General features: G+C 42.4%; 1 protein-coding gene across 2 annotated transcripts in view; it reads right to left on the reverse strand.

Annotated features, from left to right (window-relative positions):
- The window catches only part of slc12a7b (solute carrier family 12 member 7b), an 86,961-nt gene that overhangs the window by 57,231 nt on the left and 2,724 nt on the right, over window positions 1-27,006 (reverse strand). The gene's annotated exons all lie outside the window — the stretch shown is intronic.

The raw sequence follows: 27,006 nt of genomic DNA on the forward strand, positions 1-27,006 counted from the left end.
ATTGTTGTTAAGATTCAAAGCCTGGGTTCAGTAGCTAATTGGGTTTTTTTTATCTTAAGGAAAAGGAGAATACGCAACAAAGGAAGCACTGAAGTAGATCTGGGCTATAAAACAATGTAGATCATGAATCGCAATAAAATTGAAGTCGATAACGGTAATAGACTTTGGACATTAAAGGTGGAGTCAGTGATGCTGGAGAATGCTTGAAACACACACGCAGTCTGGACAGTTAGCGATTGTGAGGAGATATCACTGATATTGACAAAGTGATTTTGACAACAAGCGTTCTCCCAGGTTGATTGCACCTTTAATACTTGATAGCCTACCTAACAGCCTATCATATCACACTGCGGAAATGAACAACAGCCGACTGCAGTTTGTCATTCACGTCAAGATACACACACCACTTTCACACTTTCTGTACGCTTGCCCTGCCATATCCGCTAGACCTACAATAAAGACAGCCAACACTTCATCAAGTCTTTCCTGTTCCTTTTCTATCACTCCCATTGTATTCAGGGACATCCAGCTGCGTAGCCTGTGTATCATGATCAGGCAGCAGCTGCTCATGTTCAAAGCCATCAGCTGACCTAACGCGGCTAGCCAAAAAAACAATGAGTCACTTCCTCAAGAGAGAGCAAGTGATGGGAGGTATAAGGTGTCATCAAGTAATGCTGGGAAATGCTATGAGCTACAGCAGTGAGCGCAGACAGGCAGTTATTTCTTAATGCTAAGGCCCCAGAGCCTCATTTAGCTACTTAGCATCTGGAACACCCATTGTGAACAAGTTCCCCAACGTAACGACACGCTAACTAGATCAATACAGTTAGCGGAAGGGTGGGGGGGCTGCAGGAAACAGCAAAGGGAGGAGTTGGAGCAGAAGGTCAGAGAATCAAAGAGACAGAACAGGCAGACTGAGTGACCAACTTACAACATTGCCTTTTTTTGAGAATTGCAACTTAGATAAGGCTTATAGCTCATTCAGTCATTTCTAAAGACTGAGGCCAGATCAATTAAGTACCATCTGGTACTGATGTGGTTAAGAGACTTTCTAAATGGTTTGACTTTAAAGATCTCCTATTATACTACTTTTCTGGTCTTAATTTCTTGTTAAAAACTGCTATAGAGCAACCTGACATGAAAAACATCACAAAAAACCATGTAGATTTTCGGGACACTCTTCCTCTCACCCTAGCGAGCACAGCAGTCTGCTCCACACTTGGCTCTGTGCTTCTAAATCATTATAACAACGTTTATAGGTCATAAAAGTCAAAAAGTATCATAGGTCCTCTTTAACGATTTAATGTTTTTGTCAAATCAGTGAATACCTCCTCGTGATCCACAACCTGTTCCTACTGAGTGTGCACTGAGGGGAAAAACAATGTGTGTTAATACACAGCCTAGGCTCTGTAGACAGACATGTTGCTAGCTACGGTGCGACACCTTTGTTAATTGATGTTGTCAACATGTGTTCTCCAGAATCACAACTCCACTTTTAATTCAATACGGAGGTATTCAGGCCTTGACTACAGAAACATTTTGATGGAACTGTGATACATTTATGGCACTGGGTTGATGCCCTTGCTATATTCCACATAAACATGGTTACAATCATTTACCAGAATAAACAATGATCTGTTTGAGGAAGCGTTATACAAAAATGACATCACCTTTTCCATTTCGTAACTGTTTACGTTTGTACCTCGACGTCTAGGGTTTCAACTCTTTGCTGCACTTTACTATTTATTCATCCCATTCTAAACTAGCCCACTTGTAAGGGGTTATTGGCTATTTTAGCTGGCGCTGTCACTAAAATCTCAACATTTCACCCAGGACTCCTGTTGGTTGCCAGTGTCATCGTCGTCCAAAACAAATAAACAAAAAGTGTGATTACAAATTAAGAAGAACAAGAATGAACATTTGTGGAGATTTCTGGGACACAATCAAAATCTGTAATTCACTATAAAACAGAAATGTGGGGAACGGAACCCCAATAGTACACTTCCATCCAATCAGATATTTCTGGAATACTTTGTCCACACCTCCTTCTATGGAGATGGCAGGTTGGGTTTCAAATCAAAGATCCATATTCCAGTTGGAGAGGGTGTGGTTACAAATACAGGGACTGTCTCCAGAAAAACATATGAATGAGAATGCTAGCTTTATATACTGTACTATCTGAAGCAGCTAACCATATAGCTTCAAGTGAAAGGAGTGCATTAATCAATATGATCAAAAAAAAAAGGGGGGGGGGCCTGTTGACAAAGTATAATGGGCCCTGCTAAGGTAACAAAGAGAGCACTTATCTACTCTCCCTTGCTGGGTGGATTGAGCAGCAGTGATGTAACATGGCATCCGCTGATTAGGGTGGACTAGACAGTGGGGCATGCTTCTCCAGGGACAGTTCAGTGCATCCAGGCCACAAACAAAGCCCCTTTCATGGGAGAGTTTACAACGCTAAATGGTGGAAGACTGGAAACCAGAATAAAATGCAGTGACATAAGCAGTTCTCACGCAGTTTGTCGCCAAGAGTATTTAGTGTACGCAGCTTCATTCTACATGATTCACAGGGACAGAAAGTAATCACGAAAGAACACTAAAAACAGAAGAAAAACTAAAGTCTTTACATAGGCACTGCTTGATTGGAATGTATTCAAAATGAACAACAGTGACACAATATGATACCGCAAAATTACACCACAATCCCCAACCTTCTAGATCTTTAGTTATTTCCACTGACAAAATGGCGCTTCTTACAATACTGCAAATTCATTCAGAGGGCCTTGCACCCATCAAGGACATATCTAGACAAAAAAATAGCACCAGAAATTATAGTAGAGAAATAAGCAATAAAAAGCTGGCAACATGGAACCCTGTGCATTTTAAAGGTGGGACCTGAGATTCTGGATTAGACCGGTTGTCAAATTAACATTTTGTCAATGTCAGTGAATATCTCATCACAATTCTCTACAGGCCCATACTCTGTGTGTGTGCTGAAAACAAATCCAGTGTTAATACACAGCCTAGGCTCTGTAAACTGGTATGTTAAGAAATGGGGCTTAACATAGCAGCATGCTAGTTTACAGAGACTAGGCTGAAAACTAACACTGGATTTTTAAGCAAAAACACACACACACAGACACAGTACGCCCAGGTAGCCGATCCTGAGAAGATATTCACTGATTTTGGCAAAAAGTGATTTTGACAACGAGCATTGTCCAGAATTGCAGACTTTCACCTCTAAATGTTCATCATGTTGTCGGTTATTTTTAACGCCAGACGGCTGCACTGTAAAGTTTTCTCTGTGTGTGATTGGCCAGGAGGACAGTTAATAATAAGTTTAGGAAAGCCTCATACAGTAAGCCCAAATCATGTACTGGTCAGCACACTGTTTACCCTGCATGTATTAGGCTTAGGCTCTCTGGATTCATATGATATTGAGGATTGCGCTGTGCCTCCTGTGAGGTGATATAACCCACTGATGATAACGTTTTCCTCATTGAAGTTAGCTTTCAACTTCTTTGGATCTGCTCTTCAGAAATGTTACAGTGATTGAGTGTTCAGCCTATCTTTATAGTGTTAAAGTATAATGTAAGTGTGTTTTAGAGTGCCCCATCAGTGATATTTCAGGACACATGAGTGCACTTAGATGCACACTCCGTAAACTAGCTACAGACGTAATGTTCCAAACAGAGGCCTTTCACAAACAATGAAAAGAATGCTACTGTATGTGACTGCTCAGGCTGATGTGCTACCCATTTGCTTCAGGATAATTCATCACTAGTTGATACATGTAGTTCTAACCTCCCACATATACTGTACATACTGTATCCACACAATGTTGCTATCTGCATTGAAGAAAATACAGCTGATAGTTGCTGTGCCGAGACACTCACACAACAGTAGGCTCAGGTTTCTAATCCCAAAGTAGATGTATTGATTGATTGTGCAAAGGAAAGAGGGAGGAGACTGGGTTTTGATACAGATACACCGAGGGCAGCCCAAGGACACAAAGAAGGGTGTGGAGAGCAGCTCATCACACTCTTCTAATGGACACAACTGTTTCATTTTGAATCGCCTTTGATGACAACTTATCTAATTAATTCAATGTATTGCTCCTTTCCTCTGGCATAGTTCTGATGATCATATTGTTAGCCTCATAGCATAATTGCCTAAATCATATTAACTCTACTCTACATCTACTCTATTCTACTCCACTCCACTCTACATCTACATCTACTTATCGTTATTTTAAAGCGCTTTGAGTGCCTTGAAAAGCGCTATATAAATCCAATCCATTATTATTATTATTTAAGGGTTATAGAGTAGGCAGGGTAAAGTAGATGTAGAGTAGAGTAGATGTAGAATAGAGTTGATGTAGAGTAAAAGTAGAGTATAGTAAATATGATTTAGGCAATTATGCTATGAGGCTAACGATATGATACATTAGAATGTGAAGTGATGTCTGGGCGCCAAAAATGGTTTATAAATACAATTAAATAAATAATTTCAATACCTTTGATACAGGACAAGAGAGAAATAAATTAAATTTGACACAATTGGTTTCCTGGATAATAAGTAGGGAAGAACAGGGTTATATGTCACATGGGTTGGTTGTCACAATTGTTATATCTCGGAACCAGAAGGCGCTGTCTGTTAAATTTTGGTATGTAAATATCCAGAATTGGGATCAGAGTCCACCTACATAGTCTTCCTTGGAGTTAGACTGCTGAATTTGAGGTGAGAGGACTGTTTGTGTTTTTCATGTCAAATTGAAAATATGTAGCTCCTCAGTATATTTCTTCCAGGCTTTTACACAATGGGTTTACAAAACACTTGTTACCCTAAAAAAGTGTGAAGGGTAAGCTATAGTTTAGATTGTTGTTAGCAAGCTAATTAGTTGTCAGATGGTTGTTGGCCTTGATGCTAGCAAGAAATTCAAGTTGGGGTTGGTCATCACTTTTTTTGGGGGGGTTGGTTGTCACATGTTATCCAAAGGCAGAAAAGGAACCCAATAACGAAATAAATTGTCAAGCTGTATCCTCACTGACACCCCAGAGAAGGAAAGAATAGAGCAGGAAAAGGCACCTAGCATGCAAAAGACAAAATCAACCCAGTGCATCCCAAACTTGACTAGCTGCCAAGGCTACTGCACCCCAGTGCACTCCAACCCAGTTGGAGAAGAAGAAACAGTACGTTATGTAGGCCTATTTGTCAACTTGACAATGCAATTAAACTTTAAAATTTAGTTCTGCTTTCTTGCCTTCTTTTTAAGATTATTCCGATTAATATAACATTGTGACAAACAACCCTATAGTGTGTGACAACCAACCCCATCAAGGGTGTCTTTGATGAGTCATTTCTTCTTTATTACAATAAGTTAGAAAAAGTGAGGGGTACACATTTCAAGCAAACACCTTAAGCTTCAATTTAATGTAGGAATGACTATTGAAAGATGTTTAGGTGATGAGCAATTCTAACTAGAGTAAAAAGTGTGCCTACTAGCCCCGGTCTCCCCTAATGAAAGCACAGCACATGATCATATTGTAAAAAAAAAGAAAGAAATATAGGTAAACTGTTGTTCCCCCTTAACTGATTGAGTATGTCAATTCAAGATAGCAACACTCACAATACGAATGTATTTTGTGGCTTTATTAGGGTAAGTAAACACAGGAGTAAAAAAGGGGCCCATGTTATCAGTTTCACTTTTTATTTGTCCATTACTGATATAATTTTTTAGATTGCAAAGGCAAACCGACAGAATCTTTAAAATAAGGACACATTGTTCTGTAGGACTAGGCTATAGCAAAACCATCTGGACAATCTGACAGTAATACACTGATACTCCCAGCAGCGACACACAGTGCCCTCTGGAGGTGAGAGGAGGAAGGACAACTTTACTGAGAGAAATCAAATAACTGAATAACACTACGTATGTAAAAAAAATAATAATTAAATTAAAAACACAATATAAATTGCATTAATCCTAACAAGGACATTTTGATGGCTTATATGATCATGTCTTGGTCATGTGAAATTTGAGTCATGGCCTGTCACATGGCATTGTTCCTTCTCTCCATCACTTCCTATTGCTCATAAAACTGCATTTCATAATGTATAACTGATAGAGGCCAGGGAGCAGAGAAAAGAAAACCCTGAATATACAATGATATACTATGCTATAATAAACTAAACTACAGGCTGTTAAGAATGAAGTATTGGCAGAAAAATTACCTAACATCACTAGGGATGGGACCGACCCGATCCAACATCGGTATCGGTCCCATATTACTGAAATCTACATATCGGATATTGGACTGACAACTCGAAATTATTTTAACTATGAAAGAAAATGTACATTTTAAGACCATAGCTATGTGACACTAAAAATAATTTAGCAGTTCAAAAAGATGAGTTCTGATTGTTGTATATTTGTGGCCCTTTTAAATTAGAATTAAAGAGTTGCTTAAGCCTACCTAACCTTACACATAACATCACCACCACACCAACAAAGAAATATAATAATTATGATATGGGACTGTATTGGTATCGGCTTACTGTATATCCACAGCCCAGATATTGGAAACCTGATCGTACTGAAAAAAATAGTATTGTATGCAGTACTTTATGCTGCGTTCCAGTTGAACTGGGAAGTGGGAGTTTCCAGAGTTCCCAGTCGGAAATGTAAACTTGAATGCCACTCAAGGTCAGAATTCCTACTCGGAAGCTGGGAGAAACCTCACCAACCCATATGTTCAACATTCAAAATAGCTGCCCGGCACATGACCAGCAGTGAACACTTTGATAATAGAACATTTGAGCTCTTCTGTATTATTTGAGTCACATTAAATCACCGGTACACATGGCACTGCTCATTGTGTATCTGTAGATATGTTGCTACCATATTTGTTATGCACAAAACACACCCCCAGGTGATTGCTAAAGGCAAACGTTCATGAGGCTATAATGCTTTCTGGTAATAAAGAGAAACATGTCTGAGGCTTTTTCTTTTAGAAAATGTTTAACTGCAACATGGAAGTGAAGATGCCTTATTCCTGTCTGTTACTATTACATTTGATTAGACAAAATAAAATGTCATATATCTGTAAAAAATCCCATCTTTGACAGGCTTTCTGGTTGTGCTTGAGAATTCTAACCGGTCTCTCCTCTCATCACATAGCTGAGGACTAGTAATGATGACACTCTGTTGCCCCCTTTTGATCACAAGTGGAAATAGACAATTTATGCCACAACAAACCGTTGTTTTAATTATGGAAATATAGACCAACGGCTAAAAATAAAATTCCCCAAGTAGCAGTAATCCAAAAAGCTCTCTAGTAATCAGGTGCAAAATGTCAAATGGAAAGGTCATATTTAAAGAAGCCCTGACTCAAGTGAAACCCAGTGGAAACAAAGCCAGCAGTAGCCACCATATTCAGTCAGACTTTCCTAATGGCTGACTGGAGCATTTTGGAGTTTATTTTCTGAAATATTTCCATGACTTCACGATTGTTTATTGGTCTTTAAAGAAAAAGGCAAATTCCAAGTCTGGAGGGTAGACACATATTCTATGGAAAAAAACATCCAGTCACAATCAGCAGAGGGAAAAGGTTTTTTACCGCCACCACCACACTGTATCAAGTCTGTGTATACTTCACACATGGCCAGCCACATCGCCACAGCGTCTCAGGTAGCAGCACACTTGCCTGCCAGTCATCCATTTAACACTGGGTTTGACACAACAAGGCTCAGGTGACACTTTCTTCTCATTTTGAAGTTGAAGGCATTAACCCAACTGTATTTCTTTTTTTGTAAATCGTTAGCCTCATAGCATAATTGCCTGAATCATATTTACTCTACTCTACTTTTACTCTACATCTACTCTATTCTATATCTACTCTTCGTTAGCCTAATAGCAAAATTGCCAAAGTCATATTTGAAGGGTATGGTAAAGTAGATGTAGAGTAGAGTATGTAGATGTAAAGTAAAAGTAGAGTAGAGCAAATATGATGTAAGCAATTATGCTATGAGGCTACGCAATGCTGTGTCTTCTGTAATCAATCAGCACTAATTTCAGGTCCAGTCAAAACTTAAATTACCGTTCCATTCATGTTCAGCTATTGGCTACACTATGTCAATATAATACACAATGGCACTTTCATTTACTTAAACTGTGCAGAAAAACCTATGCATCTGCATTACTTACTACGATTGAGTATTAGGGCCACTTTATGGAAAAATAAGGTTAAGTCATAAGAATAGGAGAATAAAGAAGTAATTTTATCTCAGGAGTCAGGCTGTGCACACTACCACAGTTCCCTAGACAAAAAGATCTTGAAAAGGTCCGTCATTAAAGGCCTACTTCACCAGTTGGAATATGAAGGTGTATTGAACTCGGAGATCCTATGAAGTATAAATGTGCAAAACAAATTTAAATCGGATCATCCTAGCCTGAGAAAAGGCAGAAAGAGTGTTTTATGGTCTCACTGTCTAACCCTACATTTCTCTTTCTGTGATGTCACAGAAAGAGCCTTTTCTCAGGCTAGGATGATCCGATTTAAAAAAAAAATTGCACATTTATACTTCATAGTGTAACACCCGGGACTTTAAGAATCTATAGTAGTAATGGAGGCAAGTCAAGTGTACATCATATACTCCTTTAATTTGTATCATATGGACAGGGAAAATAGTGACATAGCATCTCTTCCTTGCAGTAAGTTTGCAGGGAACTGGCGTCAACAAGCGCCTCCCGAGCCCGAACCCACCGGCCCAGCCCGAGTTCTGTGTGCAACGGCTCGGCTTCCCCGCACGCTGCCGAGTCCCGGCAGTGTTTACAAACTCAGGAAGCTGCCATATTGACATGACGCTCCCCCTTTATTAGCGTCATGAACCTACTGGCTCCCGTAATACAGGGAGTAACCGCGCCCAGGCTATTCAGCAAAAATGCCCGGACTACGTGCGTCTTTTTACCGTTACATCCCCGAGGGTATGTTACACTCACCCCCCCTTTACACAAATCATCGTCCCGATGATAAAAACACAAAACAAACACAAATAAAAATCTGAAGGGTTACCTACAGGGTCCAACCACAGCCTATTGGTCACTATACAGTTTACCGACTAAGGTAGAGATAATGTCCCTAAGAGCTATAAGACACAGATGATTAGTATGAGCCACCACCTGAGCCTCAGCCCCTCCCCCTACCCCTCCCCTCCTCACCGCTGACCTTGGTAAGTTGAAGGGGTTGGAATTGATCCCAGCCGTTGTCCTGGTGGTACGCCGCAGCTGCTTTGGGGCCTGATCTGGCCCCTCCCCCTCAGACTGCTCCGACTCTGAAGACTCCTGCAGCACTGGTTCCGAAAGCTCTTCCCCACCCCCTCTCTGCTCTGGTTCCTCCTCTTCTAGTAGCGGGGACTGAACTGGCTCCTCCCTCTCCGACTGCTCAGACTGCTCAGACTGTGGTGGCCCCTGCAGCTCTGGTTCCGACAGTTCCTCCTCCCACTCCTCAGGCACTGCTTGCAAGAGCAGGACCCCTTTTCTTCCATCTGGATCTCCTTCCTCCTCCAAGGGGACATCTCCCGCTTCCCCCTGCTCTTCCAGCAAAGACTGCTCCGGGCCACAAGGCCGCAGCTCCATCCGGTGAATGTTCTTCGGCGGACAGGAACCATCGACTGGGACCACAGTATACACTGCCGCCGTTGGATCTGGCTGTGCCAAGATTTCGAATGGCATCGGCACCCACAGATCCTGAATCTTATGTCGGCCCTGGAAACTGTGATTTTTCCTATAGACCAACTGTCCAACTTTCAGGGCGCTCTGCTTGGATGGTGGGCCATGATACCTTCTCCGTGCTTCTGCAGCCTGTTTCATTTTTACTGTGGCACTTTGGTGGGCAGCCCTCAGTCGCACCTGATGCTCACGGACCCAGTCATCAATGTCCCCGCTGAACTCGTCCTCTCCCACCCCCAATAGAATGTCAATAGGCAGATTAGGGGATTGGCCAAACATGAGGAAGTATGGTGTGTATCCGGTGCTGGAGTGTTCGCTTGTGTTATAAGCGAACACCATCTCGGGCAGATGCTCTACCCACCTTCTTTTTTTGGGGGGGGAAAGTGTCCTCAACAGATCGTGCAGAGTCCTATTGAACCTCTCACACTGCCCGTTACCCTGTGGGTGGTAAGGCGTAGTGCGGCTCTGCCGGATTCCATAGACACTACACAAACTCTTCACTATCTCGGCTTCAAAACATCTCCCCTGATCGGAATGGATGCGTTGGGGGACTCCATACCTCTGAATCCATTCCTTAACCAGAGCCTTGGCAACCGTCCCTGCCTTTTGATCCCTGGTGGGCACCGCTACAGTGAACTTGGAGAAGACGTCTGTAAAGATAAGGACATTTTCACGCCCATCACTGGATCGCTCCAATACTGTAAAGTCCATTGCTACCACTTCACCTGGTTTGGATGCCAGCAAGCTCCCCCACTCCGTGACTACCCTAGGCAATGGGGCTTTTGCCACAATACAACGGGCACAGTGTTTACAGTATTGTTCGATGTCCCCATACATTCCTGGCCAATAACATCTGCCCCTGATCAACTGGAAAGTCCTTTCCACCCCCTGATGCCCATGGCCATCATGCATCCGGCTAAGGACCTCCCCCTGCAGACTGTGCGGAAGCAGCACCTGCCTAATACGGCCTCGTCTTGTGTCCAGTAGCTTGCGGTACAGTACACCCCCCTCAATCTCCAGCTTCTCCCACTGCCGCACCAGTTCCAATGTCTTATGGTTTTCTCCTGCTCTTTCCGCCGGACCCGGTCTCTTCCCCTGAGTCCAGTACTTTAGGAATGCCTGGATGGCCGAATCTGCGTGTTGCTGAGCCTTTAAGAAGTCACAGGAGTATACCGGGAAGCTTGAAGACGCCCCTATTCCATTCAATGAAACGTGCTGGCTTTGATCGACTCCTACAGAGAGTGAGGTTTGGACCTCCTCATGTGACTGCAGGACCTCGGGACCCTCCATTGACCCCCTGTTCTGAGTATACTGTCTCGACAGCCCATCCGCATTCCCATTCTGCCGCCCAGGCCGATACTGCAGGTCAAAGTCAAACCTGGCCAGTTCAGACACCCATCTTTGTTCTATGGCCCCCAGTTTGGCAGTTCTCAGATGGCTAAGGGGGTTATTGTCTGTGAAGACTGTGAACTTGTGACCAAGCAGATACTCATGGAACTTGTCAGTTACTGCCCACTTAAGCGCCAGCATCTCCAACTTCATCGCGCTGTAGTTTTCCATATTTCTTTCTGATGGGCGGAGGCCCCGGCTGGCATATGCAACTGGCCTCCTACCATCCTCGCTGTCCTGCGACAGGACTGCTCCGAGCCCTTGATGGCTTGCATCGATTTCCAGAAAAAATGGCTTGGTGAAGTCTGCATAAGCCAAGACCGGTGCCGAAATAAGCCGCTGCTTCAGAGCCTGGAACGCTGCCTGACACTCGGTACTCCACAGTAGCTTGAAAGGCGGAACACCCCCTCTGGATTTTTGTGTCTTTGGGGAGCCAATAGCTGAAAGGGCATGTAAGGGGGCTGCCAGCCGTGAAAAACCCTCCACAAACCGCCTGTAGTATCCTGCAAAGCCCATGAATGACCTCAGCTCTTTAAAGTTCACGGGTTGCTGCCATTCTGCCACAGCACGAATCTTCCCCGGATCTGTCGCCACCCCCTGTGTTGAGATGACGTGACCCAAATAGGAGACTTCATGCTGGAAAAGCGAACATTTGCTCCACTTGACCTTGAGCCCATGCTCCCGGAACCGAGATAAGACCATCTGCAGGCGAATCAGGTGCTGGTCAAAAGAGGATGAGAATACAATTACGTCATCGAGGTACAACAGTAGTGATTGGAAGTGCTGGTCACTAAAGATTCGCTCCATAAGGCGCTGAAAGGTACCTGGTGCGTTACACAGGCCAAAAGGCATACGGTTGAACTCATACAACCCAAATGGCGTACAGAAAGCAGTCTTCTGACGGTCTTTCTCTGCCACTATGACCTGATTGTAACCACTGGCCAAGTCCAGCGTTGAGAACCACTTAGCTCCACTGAGAGCATCCAGGGATTCCTCAATCCTTGGAAGTGGGTAGGCATCCTTCCTGGTCTTCCAGTTGAGCAGCCTGTAGTCGACACACATCCTGAGAGTCCCATCTTTTTTCCGCACAATGACCAGCGGTGAGGAATATGGGCTACAGCTCTCCCTTATAACCCCCTGCTCTAGCAGCTGTTTGATATGAGCTTTCACTTCAGCGTATTGGCTTGGGGGTAATCTCCTATAGCGTTGTCTAACAGGGGCTTCATCTATCAAAGGGATCTCATGTTCAAGTACACTGGTGCAACCTAGGTCATTATCCTTGAACGCAAAAACATCTGAATTCTCCTCTAACATCTTTTTGACCTGTGCTAATTGAGGCTCAGATAGGTGTGGGCAGTTAAAGTCAAAGGGGAAGGACTGCAAATGTGATGCTTTGTTTTTCTGACTGTCTAACATGGCCTCTTGTGTACACACCGATACCTCCACTTCCTGAGGCCCTACTTCTTCAAACATGACCGTCTCAGTTCCCCCTGCAACAATGTCTGCTGTAGCTATGCGGGCAATACGTGTGCGTGGGGACAAACACACATCAATTGTACCCACATTCATTACAGGTACTGCTAGCTCCCCTTCTTGCATCCAAACATATGCTGTAGAAACAATTAAATTGCCTGGCAGTGTGCCCTCATCTACTTCTAATGCCTCCACTAACACCGGATGACCTGTGCTGTTACTATGTTGGAAACCCGTGGCTGGGACAAAACACATGGACCCTGCAGGCACCACAACAGGAGCAGATGCTAACACTTTAGCAAAGCCCGCAGGGGCTGATGTAGGTTCACAGGGGAGACCAGGTGGACAAGATGAACGTTCTCTGCATTTTTTTATTATATTCATGCCCAGTATGCCAGGGACCAGTTTCCTTTTCATTTTAGTGACTGAATCAATCGGATCCTTTACAACCAAGATACCACATTGAGAATGCACTACATCATTTATCACAACATTGAGTCTCAAATAACCAACAAATGGCATTGGCACCCCATTGGCTCCTCTCAAACTCAACCACCCACACTCTTTTAAGGCAGCTTTCCCCATGCCCTCTAGGTGTTCCTTAAAAAAACTTTCTGTAATGACAGAGACATTGGACCCAGTATCCCACAAACAGGACAACGGAACACCCCCCATGACTGCTTTAATTACAGGGATAGGACCCACTAAAGCCTCAACCACTTCCTCTTGGTCGCTTATTGAGTTATCTGAGCCCGGTTGAACTCCATCTGCAGTTTGGCTCCTTACTACAGAGGGAGATAGTTTCCCTGCTGCCCCTGCATATCACCACTTGGTTGAGCTGGAGGTGAATTGTGCCTAGCATTAACATTACCGACACTGCCCCCCCTACACACCCTGGCAATATGACCCACCCCCTGACACTTAAAACAGATTGGTTTGCCGGATGGATCATACCTGGGCCCCTGCCTTTGGCCTCGTGGGTGCCCTGCTATCTGTGTCTGGAGTTGTGCTAACTCTCTCGCCAAAAACTCCATTTTTTCATCTTGTTTTCGCATAGCCTCCCTTAGCTCCAACAATATAGGGTCAGGGTTAGCAGTTATATTTATGGCTGAACATTCAGCAACAGTTTCACATGCGTAAGCAGTTTTACCCCTGACATTGTCATCTTCACTTAGCAAAATAGCCTCCCTGCACAGGGCTTTGAAGGTTATACCAGAGTCCTGCCTAAGAAGTTTCTTCAGCTCCCTGCGGAGAGGAGGGTCCCTCACATTTTCTGCAAACTGCCCTTTAACAGCCTCCTCTCCACACACCTCTTTACCCCCAGTACAGCGACTCACCTCCCCAGCCAAGGACAGCAACACATGAGAATATTCCCTCAAGCCTTCCCCTTCCTTCTGCTTTCTATCAAAAAAACGTTTCTGAGCTCTGGTCAAGGAAATGGACTGACCATATGCTTCCTCCAGAACCTCAAAAATCAGCTTTGGGTCCCCCCTCACTAGAGGTGAGGAGTGTTTTATCTCCTGCTGTGCTTCTCCCTCTAAATGGTCATAGATATAAGCAGCCTGCTGTCTCCCCTTACATCTATTGAAATTAATAGAGTGCTCCAACTCATCAATCCAATCATGAAAAGATATAGTGCCCTCTTGACCAGAAAACATCAACGCCTTTTTTTCTTTTGATAAGTAAACAATCTCCATTGAAGGTAACATGCTAGCAGTGGTAGAAGGTGTAGTCTCTGGGAGTTTGGCTGTCAAAGCCTCATTTTCCACCTTCAACCTGTCCATTTCAGTCTTTTCCTTCATCAACCTCTCCTTGAGGCCTTTGAGCTCCTCCTCTAGCGCCTCTGCAGCCATGTTGGAAAAGCAGTCTTCACAGGTGCAGTTGATCTCACAGCTCCTCCCCTTCAATGGCCGACGTCTTCTCTCTATGCCACTGTTTTCCCAATTTTAATTTACCTGACCTGCCCCAAAAAAAAAAAAAAAAAAAATGCGACCCTGTTCACAGCGCCAAATGTAACACCCGGGACTTTAAGAATCTATAGTAGTAATGGAGGCAAGTCAAGTGTACATCATATACTCCTTTAATTTGTATCATATGGACAGGGAAAATAGTGACATAGCATCTCTTCCTTGCAGTAAGTTTGCAGGGAACTGGCGTCAACAAGCGCCTCCCGAGCCCGAACCCACCGGCCCAGCCCGAGTTCTGTGTGCAACGGCTCGGCTTCCCCGCACGCTGCCGAGTCCCGGCAGTGTTTACAAACTCAGGAAGCTGCCATATTGACATGACGCTCCCCCTTTATTAGCGTCATGAACCTACTGGCTCCCGTAATACAGGGAGTAACCGCGCCCAGGCTATTCAGCAAAAATGCCCGGACTACGTGCGTCTTTTTACCGTTACATCCCCGAGGGTATGTTACAATAGGATCTCCGAGTTCAATACACCTTCATATTCCAACCGGTGAAGTAGGCCTTTAACCGTATGCATGGCTTGATACTGCTGCCCGCTCCACCACTACAGAGGCCTGTCAAGTGCACATTCCACTGATGATTGAATATCTGCACAGCTTCAAAAGCTCCAAAGTGAGTAAAAATGAACAAGCATTCATAGACCTCGGCTTGCTGTGTGCCAAATAATGTATTGAAGTGTTATGGAAAAAGGTTAATAAACCAAACACAACTCAATGGATCAGACGGATTTTGTCATGCCTCCCTTTAGAAAGGATAACTTACACTGAAAGCTAAACAGCAGCAACTATTTGAAAATATCTTGAGACCTTTCATGAACTATGTTAAAGATTTAGATTTAACAGAGGATCAAGAAAATTAATAATTGTGAAAATATGGCTAATGTAGTTTCTAGGATAGCAGAATGTATTTGTGTTAAACAAAAAAATTGTATTTTACATGTAAAGTATTGAGATATATTTACTCAACCTTGTAAAGATTACAATTTTTTTAAAACAGAAGAAGCAATTTTTTTAATTTTTTTTGTTGTCGTTTGGTTACGTCATTGCAGTAATTTAAGATGGTACGTCATTCTATATGACTGTGACGGACTGTATTGTATGTTGTTTAAACTGTAATAAAAATATTCCTAAAAAAAAAAGTTCCAGAGAGGATACTGTGTATACGCACAACTACAACACCAGTTCAAATACTTCATCACATGTACCTGTGAAGTGTGAACCATCAACTGCAGTGAGGTCTCAATCACTGTTAAAAGTCAGAAAGGTGGGGGCGCCCTTAGCTCAGTTGGTAGGGCGTCCCCCCCCCCGGGCCGGGCCCAGCAGCAGACCCGGGTTCGATTCCCACCCGCGGTCGTTCTCTGCATGTCACTCCCCTCTCTGCCCCATTTCACCTCTGTCTCTCTGCACTGTCAATAAAGCATAAAAATGCCCAAAAAATATCTTTATTTTTTTTTTTTTAAAGTCAGAAAGGTAATCAAATATCAACGACCAGAGCAGATAATGAGAGTGCGTCACAATTGAAGATAAAATGACACAAGCATCTCACTCACCTTTTGCCTTTCACCTCTGCCTTATCATTTCAACTGCATCTGGCTCTAGCAAAGCATGTGCACAGCTGGTTTGCAGTACATGTCAGGTGCATTCTTGCTGCACACATATTTTACACAAGCTAAAATGGCGTATGCATCATCCATACATCTGGCCCCAGATATTTCATTTGCAGTTCTAAAAAACTGGTTCTATAGGATTTAACTCATCGAAAATACATAAACAATCCAGTGGTTCTTTTGTTTGCCAGTAGGGGAGAACGGGGTTATGTCACACAGGTTGGTTGTCACAATCGTTATATCTCGGAACCAGAAGGTGCTGTCTGTGAAATTTTGGTATGTAAATATCCAGAATTGGGATCAGAGGTCACCTACATAGTCTTCCTTGGAGTTAGACAGCTGAATTTGAGGTGAGAGGACTGATTGTGTTTTTCATGTCAAATTGAAAATATTTAGCACCTCAGTATTTTTCTTCTAGGCTTTTACACAATGGATTTATAACAAAACACTTGTTACCCATAAAAAGTGTGAAGGGTAAACTATAGTTTAGATTGTGGTTAGCAAGCTAATTAGTTGTCAGATGGTTGTTGGCCTTGATGCTAGCAAGAAATTTGGTTGGCTGTCAATTTCTTTGGGGGGTTGGTTGTCACATGTTATCCAAAGGCTGCAGCCAGAAAAGGAACCCAAAAACGAAAGAAATTGTCAAGCTCTATCCTCACTGACACCCCAGAGAAGGAGAGAATAGAGCAGGAAAAGGCAGCTAGCATGCAAAAGAAAAAAGGGCAACAAAATCAAAACAACCCAGTGCATCCCAAACTAGACCAGCTGCCAAGGCTACAGTAAGTTATGTAGGCCTATTTGTCAACTTGACAATGCAATTAAACTTTCAAATTTAGTTCCGCTTTCTTGCCTTCTTTTTAAGATTATTCCCATTAAGATTACATTGTGACAAACAACCCCATAGTTAGTGACAACCGACCCCTTGATGGGGTTGGTTGTCACAATGTGTAAGGGTGTCTTTGATCATCAATTTATTTTTCCCACGTGTGACATCACACAAGGTAAAATGTAGTGTTAGGACTAACAGGACAGCAGGGCCAAGGGAAGACTGAGGAAAGACTGAGGGAAGAAAAACCACATTCATTATATTATAATAGTGATTTTATAATGATAGAACGCTCATTCCATATCGGTGAAGTATTCCTGTAAATTTAGCGAAAAAAACAGAAGTGGAGTTAGAAGTGCTTTGTCAGCTCAGCATAAGTCATGAGAGAGGGCTGGAAATGATGAAGCCTCCCACTGTATCGGTTTCCTCCACTGGCGTTTTGACTGCACTCCGGGGGCGGGGGTTAGGAAGGTTATGCTTAGGCTCTTCATTCACACAACCACCAGAACATGACACTCACACGTCCAGCTACACATTTCTGACATCTGATACCCAACAACCACTCCTACTGTACCAAGCTACGCCTCTGCAAATACCTGAGGTGGACACAATAAAGTGAACACCGTCCTCAACAATATACAACATGAATGAATGATGAATTTATGTTGTATCGGGAAGGTGTTGAGGCAACTCTATATGGAAGTTTGTGTTTTTGTCTGTTTTTTTTAACTGTTGTTTTGTATTATGGTGTAACCTATAGATTGCACTACCATGTACTCCTTTACAATTTGCCAATTTGCCAAATAGTAAGGTAGCATAAGCTTATATGGCAAAGCTAATGGAAAGCCTTGTATCACTGTCTCTATGTATTTGTTGATTTGAGACTAAAGAACAAATCTTTCCTACAACCGTATTCATTGCAATAGCAAAAATGCATTAGGGCCAAAATGACTCAAAGCCAATGCCTTCCTTAGCCTAGGTTACACATACTGTACTCTTTACCAAGAGTTGGAAAACCCCAAATGTAGAAAACATCCAAAAACATGCCATTTAGTTTTTTTTCTTCCTCTCAAGGTCCGCTCAGTGTCTATTCCGTGTATTTCAGCTGTTGGAAAAAGTGTCACCTTCTCAATCTGACGGCATGCATTGTGTGTCTGAAATAAAACACTTGTATACGTACAGAGCATAAGAATAGATAAGAGCAGGAATTCAGGTTGATAACAGTAGTGCCTGCTTCCATTTCCAGTAAGTGGTACATTGATTGCACAGCATATAGTGTACATAAGAGTAATACTTAAAAAGGTAGCAACTCTGGAGAATGCTTGTTGTCAAAATCACTTCTCGTCAAAATCAGTGAACATCTCTTCATGATCTAACAGTCCGTACTGTGTGTGCGAGGATAAAAAAAAAAATTAGCATGTGCTCTGTCAACAGGCATGTGGCTAGCTACGGTGGGCCCCCTTTGTTTACATACCCTTTCTTTAAATAGCTGTTTACTGGCTGTGTATCGACACCGGATTTTATTTTGTTCCACACACACACACACACACACACACACACACACACACACACACACACACACACACACACACACACACACACACACACACACACACACACACACACACACACACACACACACACACACACACACACACACACACACACACACACACACACACACACACACACACACACACACACACACACACACACACACACACACACACACACACACACACACACACACACACACACACAGCTAGCAGATCGTGTGGAGATATTAACTGATTTTGACCACAAATCATTCTCCAGAATCCCTGACTCCATCTCTAGAGGGCCCCTTTTTAAGTTTAAGGCAATTGTTCTGATTGGAGTTTTTATATAATGGGTACACCAGTACAGAGTTTGATCTCATACAGACGTGTATAATACGGCGATACACTTTATATTACTGGTATAACACCAATGAAGTTTCATGTGACAATGCGGCTCCCGATCAGCCGTAAACCCTTTGTCTGAGAACAGCCCCGGCCTGCACAATACTAACACAACAGACAAGTTCAACTCATTTGTCGTCAAGTTACTGATGGCAGTCATTTTCCATATACATAATGATGCGTTACGCTCATACACACGCTAGCCTTATCTGGTTGACAGCTGCAGCATTGTAAAACATTGTGTCAAATCCAATTTTCTGTCGGATAAGAAATAATGATAACAAAGGAGAGAGGGGGGAAGCCCAGCAAAGCTCTGGGGGGAAAGATTAAAGCCTGTGCTTGATCTCAGATGAGGATGATGTACTTGGTGCTGCGTGCCATGGCTTCACAATGACAACACAGGTTATTTTTAAAAAGGTACTGATAGCAACGGAATACAGTCTGGGAAGAGCCGTGGCAGAGGAGGGCAACACACACACACACAGCACTGTTCTCTACTCGCTTAGAACATGTGGAAGTGATGTGTGGAACTTACATGTACTTAATGACATTTAAAAAAAGGTAGAGTCAGTGGAGAAGGCTTGTTGTCAAAATCAGCAGATATCTTCTCACGATCCACTATCTGTCTTTAGTGTTTCAAGTTAAAGACTCAAAGAAAGATTCAAATCTTCTGCTGTACTGACCACAGCTAATGGTTGATGTCAAAGCATGGGGGTTTATAATGACTTTAAAATGACTTGAGACTGGTCCAAACACTTGCTGTTGACCTTCAACAAAAATCACTAGATCAAAAGGCCATTTGAGGATTGGGCTGAACTGTGTTGAGGAGAAAAAGTTGTGTGAAAGCCCTTGTGTCTGGCCGGTGAGGGACGCAGCCCTACTTCTCCTGAGCGTGTACATAAGGTGCAACAGAGACACACATCCCCAGGCAACAGGATTGGCAGGGCGGGCAGGGGAGGCAGGGGACTGGGAGAGGCCACACAGGAGCCCACAAGCCCAGCTGGTGTCCATGTGTTGACTGCTGGAGCTCCAAATAAAGCAGAGGGCAGCACATGATAGCCCCCAAGGGTGCATGCCTTTTCAAACATGAATGCACACACATGCACGCAAACATAATCTCTGCGTGGTGAGCAGCACATTCTGGAGACTCATTTAGACACGTTTACCAACCAAAAATATCTAATGGTATATATGCTCTGTGTTTACCATGTAACCTCTCAGGCGCTACCTGAAAAATATTCTCTGAAATATCCTATACCAATGTTTTCACTTTCACAGTTTTTGATGTAAAGTACATCTACAGCCAAAGGTATAATCAAGCAATCAAACACACAGGCATACAGGGCCGGCGGTAGCCAGGGGCCAGGGGCCAGGGTGTGCCCACCCAAATGTGGGCACAGTTCTGGTGGAAGTCCAGACCCACTATCGGACGGACCTGTTCATTCGCTCTCCAAGATGTCAAATAAAATTCAGACAATTAATTAATACTAAAGAATATACCATCACCATGCATTGCTTCTAATTGTATTATTGGGTGGGCAAGACAGCCTGCCTCCAAGTTACCCACCCGCTTATAGTGGTCACTGGTCAGCAGAGCCGGCCCGAGGCATAAGCGAAATGAGCGGTTGCTTAGGATCCCGACTGCCCCCCAATTTTTTTTTTTTTTTTTTTTTTTTAAGTTTGTGTGTTTGATATCAACATCATATTGTGTAAATGTAAATTATCATACAATAAAAAGGAATACAATGTTTTGGTAGATAGTTAATAGCTTAATAATTGAATCAGTTCATCTGGGAGGTAATCCGAGGTTAACTGATCACGTCACGTTCAAGTCCATGGCATGCACAGTATGTATTGAGTTTATTTAAAAATATTTGAAAATGGGGCTGCCCTCAGTTGCCCATGCACTGTGTATAGTCTACTGTATAGCCTATTTCAGCCTCGTCTGTGGAAAAAAAGATAACTGGACAACAGAGTTCTTCTGCTTCGTTCCTCTCACTGCATTTAAATTTATTAATTATATTACAGAAAAATATGTCCCGTAAAAGAAAAAGAACACCAAGCCCATCCCAGAGGACCCTGCATAATATTTTATTTCAAATTTATATTTCTATGGATATATATTTCAATTGCTTCTAATTCATCCGACCCAGTGTCTCCAAATTATTTGTTCACACAAAATTCCTCAGATTTAGCCTCTTAATTTTCCTCTCAAAGTGCACCAGATTCATGCATTTCACTTTAAAAAGGTAAAAAAAATCTCCTGGGGGGGGGGGGGCATACCCCCAGACCCTCCTAGCAGGGTCGTGACCTCGGCTGGCTACTATTTTCACCCAGCTGGACATAGGAGCCAATAGTGGAAAGACTATATATCTATTTAGTGTGTATAGTATATACTGTAGCTCTGGACTACCACCATTCAGGTTGCCCAGTCCCAGCTTTCTCTTCAATCAGCTCAGACTGCCTACAGTTAATACTGCGATTAAAACAATATATACATTATGTTGTATATAATGTATATTATATGTTATTCAGAAACATTTGGGGAAAAAAACATGCAAGAGTCAAATCTCCCACACAGCAACACTTGAAGTTTATTTGCATATTGTGTTCTATTCGGCTCGCTCTGCGCGCGCGCGAGCGCGCTCGCGTCTTCGGCCTCTCTGCCCAGTGTGCCCACCTAGAATTTCTACAGGCCCACCCTAATCTAACTGTCTAGAACCGGGCCTGCAGGCATACACGCACGCACGCACACACACACACACACACACACACACACACACAGGTGTGTCTGTACTAATCTCAAAAAAGGTACCTAAATAACTTGACAAGTTTGCCACTTTTACAAGTGGTCCACTGGTCCAAGTAGAACAGACCTCTAAGTACATGAGTGGTCCTAATGGTATAATGCTACTGGCAAGAAGCTTTGTCATTCTCACTTTGTAGTCCCTCATATGGCTAAAGCTCTGAAAACACTGGCTCATACATTTCCTATGATGAAGTCATTAGGTTTGGGCTGTAAATATGTAACACAGTATCCCAGGGTATTTAAAAAAATAGGAGCTGTATAATTTTCTTTAATTACTGTCATGAAAAAATCTGCTGTGTAATGTGTACATGTTTGTAATAAATGTCTTAGGAGTGTGTGTCTGTGTCCAGCAGCAGCACCAATGCCTGTGTTAGAAGACGCTATAAAAGTGATGACAGAACTCCTGTAAACGATTTACGCCAGACAAAGCTGTTTCACACACGCTCATACTGGCAGTGGCTATTGGTCAAGTGACTGACAGCCTCTTCTCAGAAGGGATAAATAGATACTGCTTCCCTTAAATTGTAAGAATGCATCTTAAAATATTTCACAAGAAAATGACATGCAGTGATTGTGTTTGTTGTCATTTGTTGTTACCTAGCTTGTGTTTGAGTTACATTTTGATGTGACTGGAAAAAATTAAAATAAAATGTTACACTGTGGTATCCTAAGCCAAGCCGTGCCTTCTGCATTTAGTACTGTGTGTCCTGACTAATAGAGATTGCATCCGGTATCCCTTTCTCTAATTCTCTACAAAGGATTTCCCCAGCAAGGTAAGTCAAATCTCAAATGATGATCATTTTAGGGAACACAAGTGCAATATCTCTTGAAAGGGGAAGCATGTATTATTGCCAAAGTGCCTCCTTGGCTGCAACAGGTAGTACAAAGCCTTCTGCTCCACTGTTCAGCAATAAGTGGTTAAGTGGGTAGGGTAGTCGCCTCTGGAGTGCAGGGTACCCGCCACATGTCAAAGTGTCCCTGGGCAAGACACTGAACCCCACATTGCTCCAGATGGTTCAGAAGGTGCCTTGCATGGCAGCTACTGCCATCGGTGTATGAGTCTGTTTATGAATGGGTGAATGTGGTTAGAAATGTAAAGCGCTTTGTGGCTGAGAAAATTGTCTAAAATGCGCTATATAAGTCAAGATCATTTACCATTTACAAGCCTCAGTGGTGTTTCACAAGCCCATAATATATGTGGGAACTGTAGATTGACAGTCTCCTTCACAGACTCTTGTCCAGGTAGAGCCTCGTCCATCTTTCACTGTCTAATCTCTCTTCCATCCAAATGCAATCTTCGTCATCTGACATATCCGATACTAACAGCAGGGCGCATGGGGATATTTCACCAACTCATAATAATTCTGCCATACATTATTGTTACTTTTAACATATAGGGGAGAGTGGCCTAAGTTGTGCATTTTGGAAGTTGTGCCACCCCTTGTCTCTAGAAAACCGTGGAAGAAATTGGAAATGTGACCACATATTTAAGAAGAGCCATCCATTTGACTCATCCTGTAAAGAAGGGAGACACAAGGAATAAGATATAAGCACATTTAAGCTCAAAAAACTGTGTTTTGCCTTTCAAAGTAAAATTTCCATGATCAAGGTTTTTTGATTATTGTGTCTGAACACTTATAGACAAGTTTGAAAACATTTGACACATGTTTTAGTGCTTTGGTATGCTACATTTTAAGTCTATATAGTTAGCACGATGTCAGCCCTAAATTGCTGCATCATGCTTATTATCCAAATTTCTGGGATTGGGGTGATTTGTGCCAAAGGGCCTAGGTGAGTTATAAGTAAGTAAGTAAGTTAAATGTATTTCTAAAAGCACATTTATGACAGTTTGCACTGTCCAAAGTGCTGTAGATAGTGCATTCAGTAGGTAAACAATGAAGGTAAAATAACAATAACCAAAATAAAAGACGTAAAGCCCATACATCCACATAAACACAGATAGTAGTGCAGAGGTAAGATAGTTATTGGGGAGGAAACACCAGGGTGTACATATGGGTTTTGAGCCTTGATTTAAAAGGCAGAAATGTAGAGGGAATCACATTTGTCAGGTGGCAGTTGGTTCCACAAGCACGGAGCAACTAGTGCAAAGTACATTTCCGAGAGTTGTGCCAGTGGCATGGCTGTATATACGCTGGTCACCAAAGGAAAGTGATTGTCTACAGTAGCTCAGAAGATAGTGACATCTCAATTCCACTTAACGACACCACTGATGAAAGTTCAGATGGCCAGAAAGATGATGATGGTGACTTTGTCATTGTGAGCTTTGCAGGTAAAACCATAGGCTAGGCCTTGTTTAAGAAAATTGTCCTTCAATCTTTGTCAACTATTTACTTTATTTACTTTAAATACACCTTAAATAAGTGATTGTCTAATGGATTTGTCTTGCATTACAGTTTATGAGATATATATCAATGGCACAATTCACCCCATGGTATTCTCTCCAACCGCACAACTTACACCACACTTGTTGCAAGTTGTGCAACAAGACAACTTTTTTTCCGAAAGCTATATTTCTTCAACAGTTTATTCCAGATCCAAAGTTTTTATTGCCAGAGATGCACAACACCCTGAAATATATGTACATATTTGAGTTGGAGACTTTACTGTCAAGGCCTTACTTTAAAGTCACTTTGAGTGAAAAGTTGCACAACTTAGGCCACTCTCCCCTACAACACGTGAAATATATACATCCATTTTCCACACGTAGCCTACAATAATCATGTTCATATATGACTTACATGCCTACGGACTGAACAAGGAACAAGCAATAATGGAAGGCTTAAAAGGAGGACAAAATTGTACTTAAGACAAGAGTGTCTTTTTATTTCCACTTCTTCATAACCACCGCTTCCTCTTTACAGTGTTATGCAACTTAAGTGACAACGTGTTAACACACACTCTACTCAGCTAAGCTAAACTTTTGAAATATATGAATATTGTGTTTGAGCATTTAATTTCAAATCATTTAATTTAATTTAATTTATAAAATAATAAAAAATAAATAAAAAAGCCGTCGCCTCTGTAATGAGGACAGCCTGAACATCCATTATCTGAACAAATTCTCAATGGGTATTATCAGCTTCATCATCCAGAATGTTATTTAGCAGAAGCAGCCAGTGGCCTATCAGTAAATAGATTACAACCAAACAAGTGGGGCAACCCTTGCTATCAGTCATGTATTGATTGCGGAAACGCTGTTAAGTGGGGGGAGATTAAAATACGGGACAAATAACTGACAAAATATAAATATTTATTGAGAAGATACTAAAGGGATGCATTAGTCCTGATGTCCACTTGTCATTATGATGAAGAGGACACATTTCCCACAGGGTTAATTGAGCTAATTAACTTTGTCTATCTTAACTGTTAACATAGACAAACACAAGAGCCGTCAGGATTCTAATCATAGAACCAAGTCACATGTGTCCACAGGGACATAGGACCACTATTTTACAGTTCAGATTTTTAAAATGTGGGTTTTGGATATTGGCAGATACCGATACTGTTGTCCGATATAATAATTATTATGACTTTTCTTTGTTGTTGGTGGTGATAATATGTATAAGCTTACAAAGGCGTAAGCAACACAGCAATTCTCATTTTAAAGAGCAAAAAATATACACAAATGCAATAAGGTTTTAAATGTATTGGGACCCATTTATTTGAACTGATTTGAAGATGTTTCGATACAGACATAGATCAGAACCTCGGCTCCTCCACAAAGTAAAGAAACTTAAAGCAGCTCCGAGTAACATTTAAATACCTTTTAAACAGCCTCATGTTTCCTCTCATAATCATAAATTACCGTTAACAGCAAACGAGACCATCAGTGCAAAGAAAGACGTTTTTATATAGTTTTTATTACTGCGTTTGGTCTGGTCGCACACCCAGTCCGATTTTCGGTTCACGTGTGCATGCTCTATGGTCACATATCCGTATTGGTCGCAGATTTCAGTGTAGCGCAGCAACGCGATTTGAGAAGCCTGTCCCTCCAGGTGAGGGAAGGGGAGCGGGAGCCTTGTTTGAGACAATTGTTTGTCGTCATAATGACTGATAACGGGGCTGAACCATCAAAGAAAAAAAAGAGAATGCAATGAAGAAAAGCTAAAAGGGAGAGTGATATAGGCTACGGGCGGGACGAGGGCGTTGCCAAGCAACGTGTATACAATTTCACGAGTGCGAACTAAACTGCAGTGTTTACTCCTAAATGAATGAGTGGTTGGTACTAACACAAAGTTTGCTTTGCTTCACCATCATCAGATAACCATTATCTGAAATAGTCATTATTTACATCAACAACACAAACACATTACCTCATCGTGATCCATACTAACTGCCGTCTCTCGTTCATTCGCTTTCTGTGAGGACACGTAATCTTTCAGCTCCGTGAGAGAGAGTAGTTAGGTGACACTGCTGCATCAACTCATTGCAATCAGGTGTGTGTAGCACTGACTGGCATTAGTTGATGCCGTGTCAAAACCACTCTCACGTAATCGAAAAGAGTCCTCACACTTTCAACACACGGACATGCACTATATTGCGCCCTTCTCAGTTCACACTCGCACGCCTGGCACGAGCTAGAAAACAGCTTTGCGACAGCGGGCGTCGTAAAAATACTACCGCTTTTGTCCAAAGGGGACGCCAACGTGCAATGTTACTCGTAGTGGCTTTAAAGTGCAAGAATCTGTAAAGAAAGGAATATCCACAAAACAAAAAGCCCTATAACATACGTTGCTGCCTGCCTCCTAAATCTGAAATATGTGATGAATGAAGTAGAGCATTATTATACAAACAACAGCATGAAAAACAAATTAGATTACAATTAGGTATTTTTGCATTTGCTATATCCCCTAGATATGGTCTTAAAATGCAATTTTACTTTTATAGTTGAAACAATCACATATTTAAAAAAGATATGAAATTGAGATTTATTTATTTTAAAGATTATGGAATTTGGATGGGTACGTGGATCATTGGAGTCAGTGCTATATCTAATGAGAGGATTGCAGCCATATTGGACCGGATACCGGTATATGGGATCTGATTGGTCCCATCCCTACAGTTATGTCACAAAGTGTTGTTGATGAGAGCTCACCCACAACATACTCTGTCATTGTCAAGCTGAGAAGGATGCGAGGCACAGATCCATGACCATGACGAGCCCCAGCACTGCACTGCACGCACGGGCTACTCCTAGTGAATGTGTGCTATTACACCCTCTTCTTCTGAGTAACTTAATCTGATT

Source organism: Ammodytes marinus, assembly GCF_949987685.1.
Source record: "Ammodytes marinus genome assembly, chromosome: 21".
NCBI classification, from domain to species: Eukaryota; Metazoa; Chordata; class Actinopteri; order Uranoscopiformes; family Ammodytidae; genus Ammodytes; species Ammodytes marinus.